At 37.2% G+C, this 12,823-nt stretch overlaps 1 protein-coding gene across 3 annotated transcripts in view; it reads right to left on the bottom strand.

Moving 5' to 3' along the window:
- The window catches only part of RANBP17 (RAN binding protein 17), a 390,979-nt gene that overhangs the window by 275,666 nt on the left and 102,490 nt on the right, over window positions 1–12,823 (bottom strand). The window lies entirely within an intron of this gene.

The following is a 12,823-nucleotide window of genomic DNA, read 5'->3' as shown; positions in this document are numbered from 1 at the left end:
ATTTTCTCAAATGCCTTTTCTGCATTAGCTGGGATGATCATGTGGTTCCCCCCCCCCTTTATTGTATTAACATTGTGTATTATATTTTCTTACATTGAATCAACCTTGTATACCAGGCATAAGTTCAAACTAATCATGGTGTATAATTATTTTGATATGCTGTTGGATTCTGTTTGCTAGTATTTTGTTGAGAAGATTTTTGCATATATATATACTTGCAAGAGATATTGTTGAGTAGTTTTCTTTTCTTGTGGTATCTGTAACTGGCTTTGGTATGAGGGTGATTTTAGCCAAATAGAATGAGTTAAGAGAGCGCTCCCTCCTCTTCACATTTTATTGAAAGAGTGTGAGCAGAACTGGGGTTAAGTCTCCTTGGAATATTTGGTAAATTTCCCTTGAGAAGCCATCTGTTCCTGAGCTTTCGTTTGTGGGGAAGTTTTTGTTTACCAATTTAATCTCTTTACTATGGGGAAGTTTTTGTTTACCAATTCAATCTCTTTACTAGTAATTGGTTTGTTGAGATCTATTTCTTCTTGAGTCAATGTAGGCAGTTTCTGTGTTTCTAAGAATTTACCCATTTCATCAAGATTATCTAATATATTGGCATACAGTTCTTCATAGTACCCTCTTAAAGTACTTTTTAATTTCAGCAGGGTTGGTGGTAATGTCTCCTTTTCATTTTTTATTTTCATTACTTGTATCCTCTCTTTTCTCTTTGTCAGTCTAGCGAAAGATTTGTCAATTTTATTGATCTTTTCAAAGAACCAACTCTTGGTGTTGTTAGTTCAAAAATTCTTTTTATTCTATTTCATTTAGCTCTACTCTAATCTCTGCTATTTCCTAATAGTCTGTCATTTTCTATTTGTTCCAGTTTTAAGGTTAAGTCTCTGAATTGATGTCCTTCTTTTTTAATGTAAGCATTTAGGGTTATAAATTTCCCTCTCAGCATTGCCTTTGCTGCATCCCATGAGTTTTAGTACTTTGCATTTTCCTTTTCATTCCCCTCAAGATATTTCCCAATTTCATTTATGATTTCCACTTGAATCTACTAGCTGTCTGGGAGTATGCTGTTTAATTTTCACATATTTATGAACGTTCCATCTCTCCCTATTATTGATTTCTAGCTTCATTCCATTTTGGTCATAGAATATACATTGTATGATTGCAATATTTTTTAATTTATTGAGAACTGTTTTGTGACATAACATACAGTCTATCCTGGGGAGTGATCCATGTGTATGTGAGAAGAATGTGTATTCTGTTTTTGTTAGGTGAAGTGTTCAACATATGTGTTAGGTCTGGTTGGTTCAGGGTACTGTTCAAGTCTTATATTTCCTTATTGATTTTCTGACTAGATGATCTATCCATTATTGAGTGTGTTGTACCAAAGGTTCCTATTAATATGCAGAACTGCCAATTTCTCCCTTCAAATGTGTCATATCTACTTTATGTATTTTGAGGTTCTGCTGTCAGATGCATATATATATTTATGATGTTACATCTTGTTCAACTGTCCCCTTTATTGGTGTATAATGACCATCATCCCTCATAACTGTTTTTACATAAAGTTTATTTTATATGAAAATAGCATAGTTACCTCAGTTCTCTTTGGGTTACTATTTGCATGGTATATATATTTTCCATCCTTTCTCTTTCAACCTACCTGTATATCTGAATTTAAGGTGAGTCTCATGCAGACAGAATAGAATTGGGTCATGCTTTTTTATCATTTATTCTAATCTCTGACTTTTGACTGAAAAGTGTTAACCCATTTAAAGTAATTACTGATAATGCAAGACTTTCTTCTACCACCTTGCTAATTAGCCTTTGTATATTTTATACTTTCTATGTCCCTCACTTTTTCCATTAATGCCAACTTTTATATTATTTGATTTACTGTGCTGTACCATCTTAAGTGCTTTCTCTTTGCTGTCTGGGCATATTTTTCATCTATTTTCCTCATGGTTACTATGGGGTTAAAATTTAACATCTTCAATATATAAAAATCATATATGGTGTGACAACAACTTAACTCAAATAGTATACACATATATTTTCCTTTACCCTTCTTCCCATCTTTTATCTTGTACCTGTTGCCACTTTTATCTTTGTACACTGTATGACCAAAAACACAGACTAATTAATACTTTTTATGCATTTGGATTTTAGCACCAGTAGGAAGTAAGAAGTGGAGTTACATACCAGATAACACACTATAGTAAAACTGGCAATTACAACTACGCAAATGGTTTACATTTACCACAGGTCTTTACTTCTTTATGCCACTTTGAACCACTATTTAGTGTCCTTTCCTGTCAAGACTCAAACCCCCTTTAGCACTGCTTGTAGGGTAGGTCTATCAATGAAGAACTCCCCTCAGCTTTAGTTTATCTGGGAATTTCTTACTTTTGCTATCATTTTTGAAAGAAAATCTCACCAGATTAAAAATGGTTGGTTGGCAATTGTTTTCTTTCAGCACTGTATTTCAAGTCACTGCCTTCTTGCCCCAATGGTTTTGCATGAGAAATGGGTACTCAATTTAATTGAAACTTCCTTGTACATACCACGCTGCTTTTATCTTAGAGATTTTAGAACTCTCTCCTTGTCCTTTGCATTAGATAGTGTGATCAATACATGACGGCATGTATTTTTCTTCCTGTTATTTCCTGTTTGAGGTTCTCTAAGCTTTTTGAGTGTGCATATTCACATCTTTTGCTAAGTTTAGGAAGTTCTCTGACATTATATCTTTACATACTCCTTCTGCCCCTTCCTGTCGTTCTTCTCTTTCTGGGACACCTATACATCAGTATGCTTGATGGTGTCCCAGAGGTGTCATAGCCAATTTTGACTTAAAAATTTTTTTCCTTTCTGCTGCACTGCCAGACTCATTTAAAGTGTCTTGTCTTCAAGTACACTGAGTCTTCTGCCATCTGCAATCTGTTCTTGAAACCCTCCTGAGCATTGTTTATTTCTGTTACTGTAGTCTTCAAATCCAATAGTTCTGTTTGGTTCCTCTGCAAAATTTCTCTCTCTTTATGAAGATTCATTCAATGTATTCCTGATATCCTTTAGTTCTTTTTCCATATTTTCCTTCATTTCTTTAAGCATTAAGATCATTTGTAAAGGTTTTTCTAGTATGTCCAAATTCTTGTCTTTGTTGTTTTCTAGATTTTTATCCTCTTTCATTGGATGGACCATCATCTCCTTTATTTGCAAACTGTGTATTTTAGTATTTTAAAATGTTAACCCTGGATTTATTCCTTGAGATGTCTGTTTCTTGATTTTGTAATTAGCTAAAAGAGATTTTCTTGAGCTTCAGTCTTCTTATCAGCAAGGTCTGCCCAACATTAATGCACTGTGGGGTTTTCCCTGTCTTTCTGGGTCTCTCTGACTTGTGCTCTTGATTGTTAGTTGTTTTGGAGTTCCTCTGCATATAGGAGTTTGGTTGTATCCTCTGTTTCCCAAGAGACTTTCCCAGGTGTTTGAAGCCAGCAAGACTTTGCCCCAGATTATCTACATCTAAAGTTTCTTAGGCTTTTATTGTCTCAAGCTACTTTTGCCTGGAGGGAAAATTTTGGAAGCAGAGCACAGTGGAGAGGACATTTCCAAACCAGTCTTTTCCATGCAAAACAGGGTCAGGAACTGTAGCAGTTTGATACAGTAATGAATTCCAAAAATAGATATTGGATTATGTTTGTAAACTGGTCTGCCATGATTAAGTTATTGATTAGGGCTTTAACTGGGCCACATCATTAGTGTTGAGTCCCTGCCCCTTGGTGGGTGGGGACTCACAGATAAAAGGCATGGCAAAGGACAGAGTTGAGAGTTCTTAATGTTGGAGTTTGATGCTTAACTTTTAAGCTGGCACCCCGGAAGGTAAGCACACAGATGAAAGAGAAGCAAGCCCCAGGAAGAAAGGAACCTTGAACCCAGAGAGAAGCAAGACCCTGGAAAGGAGAAACCCAGGAAACCTGAACCCTCATGGATGCAAGACCCTGGAAGGGAGGAACCCAGGAAGCCTGAACCCTTGTAGACGTCGGTAGTCATCTTGCTCCAACATGTGAAAATAGACTTTGATGAGGGAAATTTCGGTAACTTATGCTTTATGGCCTGGTATCTGTAAATTCCTACCCCAAATAAATACCCTTTATAAAAACCAACCAATTTCTGGTATTTTGCATCAGCACCCCTTTGGCTGACTAGTTCAGGGACTCACACAGTAGGCACAGACTGGCTCCAAAGTGTCCTGGAGAGGGTATTAGAAGGATACCGAGAGCTTCTTCCACTGATTCCCAAAGCTGAGCTTCCTAGGCCTTCTAAGCAAATCCTACCCTTCAACTAACTGTCTCCCACAATGCACAGAAGTGTAGCATCTTTAAATTTCCTCTACCATGGGCTCTGTCTGGGTCAATCTGAAAAAAATGGCCACCACTGCCTTTGTCTGGGGAGGGGTGAAACAATGGTGGCCCTCTGAGCCAGATTCCTAGCAATCCAAAGTTGGTAATCAAAAGCCATGATCAGTGATCAGCCATTTCCACTCCTGGTCCTAGGGAAGAGGATTTTTATGTCCCTTTCTGTCACCAGTGAGCTAGCCAGAGGCTGGACCTCATAGCAGCCTACTGTAAGAGTAGGGAACAGGCATTGGTAGCTGCTGCTTGAAGAAAGCAATTTACTGTTGTTTATCATATGTTTATCAGCCTCTTTCTCCTACACGTTCCTGGATACTGTCCAGTGTTCTTTTGGCCACCAGAGTTCCAAAATAGTCGTTCCAGATACGTCTTGCCTTCTTAACAGCTGTTGTGACAGTTCCTACTCTTTCATCTTCCCACAATCCTCAGCTCTAAATTTTTATTAGTTTTATTTCACTTATGACCACCACAACCCACAATGGTTCCCTCATCTGTCTGCTCATTGTTTTTGCTTGCTGTGTCTGCTCATCTTCTCCAGGAATCGAATCTGGAAGGTCCCACATGGAAGGTGAGTGCCCAACAGCCTGAGACACATTTGCTCCATGTGAGCTGTGGTATCTGCTGGCATGTAGCATTTAGTTTATTTGGGCAAGTGTGGTGTCTAGCTCATTGAGGCGGGTTGAGGCAACTAGTTTGTTGCAGTGGGTTACGGTGTCTAGCTCATTGTAGCAAGTTGCTGCATCTGCTCTTCTTTAGGGGCCACCAGGACCCAAACCAAGGACCTCCCATGTGGTAGGCGGGCACCCAACTGGTTGAGCCATATCTGCCGTCTTCAGCTCTTAAACTTTGAGTTAAGTTATATATATATTTTTATATATGGGGAAACGGATGTGGATCAAGTGACAAGGCCTTTGCCTACCTTACGGGTAGGTAAAAAAGAAAAAGAGAAAGCGTGCCTGTGTGGTGAGCTGAGTGCCTGAGAGTGCCCGTGTGACGAGCTGAGCGCTCATGCGAGTACCTATGCGTTGAGCCAAGTGCCCACACAAGTGAGTCACGCGGCAAGATGATGATGCAAAAGAAGAGAAACGAAGGCGAGAGTTAAGGTGAAGCGCAGCAGAGACCAGGAACTAAGGTAGCGCAATTTGACAGGGAAGCTCTCGCCACATCAGAGGTGTCCCAGGATCAAATCACAGTGAATCCATGGACATAGGCAGCAAAAACAGTGGGAAGGGGACTGGGAATGGGGAGGGAGAGGGGAAAAAAATAAATACTGGGTTTCCGGTTAAATTTTAATTTCAGGTAAATAACAATTTTTTTAAAAATTCTATATATGGCATGAGGTAGGGCGCCAGATTCCTTCTTTTGCATGTGGATATTTAGCTTTTCAAGCACCATCTGTTAAAAAGACTATTTTCCCATTTAACTGTTTTGGCACCCTTGTCAAAAAGAAATTGACTGTAAATGTGAGGATTTATTTCTGAATTTTAAATTCTATTCTTATACCAGAATCACACTGTCTTCATTACTGTACCTTTACAGAACATTTTGAAACCAGGAAGAATTAGTTCTTTGTTCTTTTTCAAGATTGTTTTAGCTCTCATGGGTCCCCTGAATTTCCAAACGAATCTTAGGATCAGCTTCTCAATTACTGAAAAAAAGCCACATAGATGTTGGCAAACTGTGTTGAATCTATAGATCAATTAGGGGAGTACTGCCATCTTAACAATAATAAGACTTCTGATCTTTGACAATGGGATGCCTTTCCATTTTTCAGTTTAACTTGTTTCAACAATATTTTGTAGTTTTAAATGTAAGTTTTGCATTTCTTTTGTTAAATTAATGCCAAAATATTTTTTAGATAGAAACACGATTATTTATATTGGTCTCATATCCTGCAAGTTTTGATAATCTTTACTAATGCTAATGATTTTTTCTAATGTGGATTCCTGAGAATTTTCAGTATACAGACATACCTTTTTATTGTACTTCATTTTAAGGCACCTCACAGATACTGCATTTTTTACAAATCAAAGGACTGTGGCAACCATGTACTGAACAAGTCTATTGGTGCCATTTTCCCAACAGCATGCTTTGGGTCTCTGTGTCACATTTAGATTAATTTTCACATTTCAAACATTTTCATTATTATTATATCTTTATGGTGATCTTTGATGTTACTATTGTAATTGTTTCGGGGTGTCATGAACCTCATCCATATAAGACAGCAAAGTTAAGTGACATTGTGTGTGTTCTGACAGTTCCACTGACCAGCCATTCCCCCATCTCTTTCCCTTTCCTCCAGCTTCCCTATTCCATGAGAAACAATATGGAAAGTAGGTCAGTAATACCCCACAATGACATCTAAGGGATGATGTCAAGTGGAAGAAAAGAGTTGCACATCTCTCACTTCATATCAAAAGCCAGAAATGACTAAACTTAGTAAGGAAGGCATGTTGAAAGCCAAAGTAAGACAAAAGCCAGGCCTCTTATGCCAAAGAGTTAGCTAAGTTGTGAATGCAAAGGAAAAGTTCTTGGAGGAAATTAAAAATGCAATTCCACTGAATACATGAATGATAAGAACGTGAAACAGCATTATTGCTGATATGGGGGAAGTTTTGGGGTCTGATAGAAGGTCAAATCAGCACAACTTTCCCTTAAGCCAAAACCCAATCCAGAGTAAGGCCCTGACTTTCTTCACATCTGTGAAGGATGAGGGAGGTGAGGAAGCTGCATAAAAAAAAAGTTGGAATCTAGCAGAGGTTGGTTTGTGAGGTTTCAGGAAAGAAGCCATCTCCATAACATAAAAGTGCAAGGTAAAGCAGCAAGAGCTGATGTAGAAACTGCAGAATGTTATACAGAAGATCTAGCTAAGATAACTGACGAAGGTGGCTAGACTAAACAATAGATTTTCAATGTAGACAAAATAGTCCTCTATTGTAAGAAGATGCCATCTAGGACTTCTGAAGCTAGAGAGAGGTTGATACTGGCTTCAAAGTTTCAAAGGACAGGCTGACTCTTGTTAGAGGCTAAAGCAGCTGGTGACTTTAAGTTGAAGCCAGTGCTTGCTCATTTACCATTCTGAAAATCCTAGTAGCCTTAAGAATTATGCTAAATCTACTCTGCCTGTACTCTCTAAATGGAACAACAAAGCCTGGATAACAGCACATCTATTTACAACATGGTTTACTGAATATTTTAAGCCAACTGCTGAGAACTATTGCCCAGAAAAAAAGATTCCTTTCAAAACATTATTGCTTATAGACGATGAACCTGGTCAGCCAAGATCTCTGAAGGAGATACGCAATGAAATGGATGTTGTTTTCATGCCTGCTGACACAACATCTATTCCACAGTCTATGGATCAAGGAGCAATTTCAACTTTCAAGTCTCATTATTTAAGAAATACATTTCATAAGACTACCTGCCATAGATACTGATTCCTTTGATGGATCTGGGCAAAGTCAACTGAAAAACTTCTGGAAAGGATTCATCATTCTAGATCCCATTAAACATTCATGAGTCACTGGAGGAGGTTAGAAAGTCAACATGAAACAGAATTTTGGAAGAAATTGATTCTAACCCTCATGGGTGACTTTGAGGGGCTCAAGACGTCAGTGGAGGAAGTAAGTGCAGACATGGTGGATAGAGCAAAAGAAGTAGATCTATGGGAAGAGCCTGAAGACATGAATGAATTACTGCAATCTCATGAAGAAAAAAATCTTTAGTGGATAAAGAGTTGCTTCTTAAGGGTGAGTGAAGAAAGCAGTTTCCTGAGATGGAATTTTCTCTTGAAGATGCTTTGAACATTGTGTAAATGAAAACAAAGGATTTAGAATATTACATAAACTTAGTAAAGCAGCAACAGGGTTTGAAAGAAATGACTCCCATTTTGAAAGAAGTTCTCTCGTGGGTAAAAAAAATGCTAACAAACAGCATTGCATGTTAAAGAGAATCGTTCATGAACAGAAGAGCCAATCAATGTGGCAAATTTCACTTTGTCTTATTTTAAGAAATTGCCACAGCCACCCCAACCTTTGGTAACCCCCACCCTAATCAATCAGCAGCCATCCACCTCAAGGAAGACCTTCAACCAGCAAGAAGATACAACTTGAAGGCGCAAATTATAGTTAACATTTTTTAAAAAAGATTTATTTATATATTTTCCCCCCTTCCCCTCCTCCCACCCTGCTGTTTTTGCTGTCTGTGTTGTCTTCTCTTCTCATTTTCTCTCCTCTAAAATACACCAGGATTTGACCCTGGAGACCTCTGATGGGGAGAGAAGTTCCCTCTCAATTGTGCCATCTCTGTTCTTGTTTTCTGTTGTGCTTCACCATGACTCTCCCCTCGTCTCTCCTTTGTGTGTCATCCTCTTGCTGCGTGACTCACTTATGCGGGGCACTGGCTCACTGCACAGTCACTTGCGTGGGCACTGGCTTGCCATGTGGGCACACTTTCTCTTCTTTTTCACCAGGAGGCCCCAGGGATCGAACCCAGGTCCTCCCATATGGTAGGCAGAGGCTCTATCGCTTAGTCACATCCATTTCCCTACAATTAACATTTTAAAATATCTTTTTATTAGAGAAGTTGCAGGTTTATGAAACAAGCATGCACAAAATACAGTATTCCCATACACTATCCAACACCCAATATGCAGTGGTGTAAATAAAATGCTTGTTACAGTTGATGATAGCACAATTTGAAAACTGTACCATTAGCTACAGCCCGAAGTCTAAGTTAGGGTTCGCTGTTTACATAATGTAGTTACTTGGATTTTTAAAAAAACTATTCTATTATAATATATATGATCTATAACATTTCTCCTTTTACTCTCACATAGAATATATTGCAGTGACCTAATTACACTCAAAATTTATGCTACCATCACCACCATCCATTACCAAAATATTTCCATCATTCCAAATAGGAACCCTGCATATTTTAAGTCTTAACTTCCTATTTACTATAGAATAAAGTATTTTTAAATTAAGGTATGTACATTGTTTTTTTAAAGACATAGTTTATGCTACTGCACACTTAGACTATAGTATAAACAAAACTTTTATAAGCACTGGGAAACCATAAATTTCATGTGACCTGCTTAACTGCAATATTCATTTTATTGCGGTAGTCTGGTACCAAACCCACAGTATCTCCAAGATATGCCTGTACAATAAAACAGAGAGAGTGTTACTTCTTCCTCCTGATGCCTTTTATTTCATTTTGTTGCTTAATTTTCCTGGCTAGAACCTCTAGTACAGTATTTAATAGAAGTGGCAACTGTTGACATCCTGTGTCTGAAGTTAGGGGAAAGTGTTTATAAGTTGTTGGATTTGTTTGCTCCTATTTTGCTGAAGGTTTCTACATGAGTGTTTTAAAACATATTGGCCTGTACTTTTCTTGCAATGAATTTGTATCGTCTTGGTATCAGGATAATAGTGTCTTCAGAGGTAGACTGGAAGTCTTCAACCCTCTTTAATTTTTCGGAAGAGTTTAAGAATGGATCTTAATTCTTATCTAAATATTGGCAGAATTCACTAGAGAAGCCACCCAGGCCTGGGTTTTCCTTTCTGGATAGCCTTTTGACTACTAATTCAGTCTCTTTAGGTTGCTATATATCCATTCAGATTTTTTTGTTCCTTCTTGAGACAATTTTGGTAGTTTGTTTTTCTAGGCATTTGTCCATTTCATTTTTGCATTTATTGTCATACAACTATTCACAGTACTCATTTACAATCCTTTTATTTCTGTAAGATTAATGTATTCTCTTTAACTTCTGATTTCAGAAATTTGAGTTTTCACCCCTTTATTCCTGTCAATCTAGCTATAGGCCAAATTTGTTCTCATCTTTTCAAAGAACTGACTTTGGGTTTCATTGATTTCCTCTATTTATTTCTGCATCACTATTTCATTAATTTCCACTTTAATCCTTACTATATCCTTTCTTCTGCTTCCTTTAGGTTTAGTGTCTTTTTTCTCCAGGGAGTTAAGGTGGAGGGTTAAGTTATTAATTTAAGATCATTCTTCTTTTCTAGGCTTTTATAGCTATAAATTCCTCTCAGTACTGCTTTACCTGCATTCCATAAGTTTTAGTATGATTTACATTCATTTTCTTTCAACTGAAAGTATTTACTAAAATCCTATGTGATTTCTTCTTTGACCCTTTGGTTATTTATAAGTTTTGTTTAATTACCATGTATTTGTGAATTTTCCAGTTTTCCTTCTTTTTTTGATTTCTAACTTCATTCCATGTGGTTAGAGAACATACCTTCATTATTTAAATTCTTATAAATGTATTGCAGTTTGTTTTATGGCCTAGCATATCATCTATCCTGGGGAAGGTTCCAAGTGTACTTGAAATGAAGGGATTCTGCAGTTGCTGGGTGGAGCATTCCATGGATATCTATTGTTCTAGTGTTATTTGAGTTTTTTTATCTTTTTTTTTTTTTTAATTTATTTCTCTCCCCTTTCCCCTGTTGTCTGTTGTGTCAATTCACTGTGTGTTCTTCTGCATCTGCTTGCATTTTCCAGCAGCACTGGGAAACTGTGTCTCTTTTTTGTTGCATCATCTTCCTTTGTCAGCTCTCCACATATGCAGTGCCACTCCTGGGCGGGCTGCACTTTTTTCACGTGGGGTCGCTCTCCTTGCAGGGTGCACTCCTTGCATGTGGGGCACCCCTGCATGGCACATCACTCCTTGCACGCAGCAGCACTGCACATGGGTCAGTTTACCATACAGGTCAGGAGGCCCTGAGGATTGAACCCTGGACCTTCAATATAGCAGGTGGACGCTCTATCAGTTGAGCCATGTCTGCTTCCCCTCTTTTATTTTTTATATATCTTCTGCCTAATTGTTCTATCAATTATTCAAAATAGATTACTGAAATCTCCAATTGTTACTATTGAACTATTTCTCCCTTCATTTCCATCAGTTTTTGCTTTGTACATTCTGGAGTTCTGTTGTTTGATACATATATATGTATAATTGTTATATCTTTTGGATGGACTGAACCTTTTGTTATCAGTATCTACCTTCATATTTATACAAAGTTAATTCCAATGAGATATAAAAATGTTACTCCTACATAGCTCTAGTCCTTGTTTTCCCTTTTGTGCTTTTATGTTATACATATTACATCTATATGTTACATACCCTACAATATACTGTTATAATTATTACTATATATAATATTAGGTTTTTTAAAAGAAGCTGAGAGAAAAAAAAGAGAGAAACTTTATGTCTTACCTGTTTTGTTTTATTTTATATTAACCTTATTTACCACTTCCGGTTCTCTTCATTTGGGCCTGTGGATATTACCATCTGATGTAATTTTGTTAGTCAACACATTTCTCCCATCTAACTCCTCTGTGATGTTATTAGCAAATACATTATATTTCCATGTTATAGGCCCACCAATATAGTTATATACATGTTGATTAATACAACTGCTTTTTAAATCAGTTAAGAAAAGAAAGGAGGGGGAAAATGTATTAATATAATTTTTAATAATTACATAATTACTTTTACTAGTGCTTTTTTAAAAAATGTGGATTCATGTGAATTCACCTGAGCACACTTGCTTTTAGCCTGAAGAATTTCCTTTAGTATTTCTCATATAAGGCACCACTGCTAGCAACAAATTTGTTTTTGTTTATCTGGAAATGTCTTTCTTTCATCTTTATTGCTGAAAGACAGTTTTCTTGACTATATGATTCTTGGTTGCCAATATTTTCTTCTTTCAGCACTTTGATATGTCATCCAATTGTCAAATGGCCTCCACTATTTCCAAAGAAAGTCAGCTCTTAATCTTACTGACGTTTCCTTGTATTTTTTTAAAAAAAACATATATAAATTTAACTTCATTTCATCGTTGTCATTTAAAGCTTGATTTTTATAAAACACAAAAAGACATTTTTAAGAAGTGTTCTGTATCATAGGAAATTAAACAGTAGAAAATACCCATGGCTTCATAGGTACAGGTTATATAAATTAAAATCAGATTAGTGGAAGTTTTTTCGACATGGGAACTATACAACTAAATAAATGGCAAAAGGATCTAATAGAGCAATGTTTCATTACTGGTGTTATATTGGTTACTGTGATAGTTAGACTATTGTGTCAACTCAGCCAGGTAATTGTGCCCAATTGTTTGGTCAAGCAAGCACTGGGCTAACTGTAATACAAGGGCATTTATGGACTTTAGTCACTATTGACATTACTGCAGTGGTAAATCATAGATAGCTGATTATAATTACATCAATCAGGGAAACTGTCATCAGCAATGAGTTGACGCTTAACCCAATCAGTTGAAAGCCTTAAAAGGGGAAGTGATTCCAGCATTGAGAGAGAATTTTCCCAGCTCATCTTTGGACAGCCAATGTCTCCCAGAACTCATCAAGAACCTTCACTGGACTTT

The sequence above is a fragment of the Dasypus novemcinctus genome, chromosome 2 (genome assembly GCF_030445035.2).
Source record: "Dasypus novemcinctus isolate mDasNov1 chromosome 2, mDasNov1.1.hap2, whole genome shotgun sequence".
Lineage (NCBI taxonomy): Eukaryota > Metazoa > Chordata > Mammalia > Cingulata > Dasypodidae > Dasypus > Dasypus novemcinctus.
The sequence above is the reverse complement of the archived record's forward strand: the minus strand, read 5'-3'. Positions and strand labels throughout refer to the sequence as shown.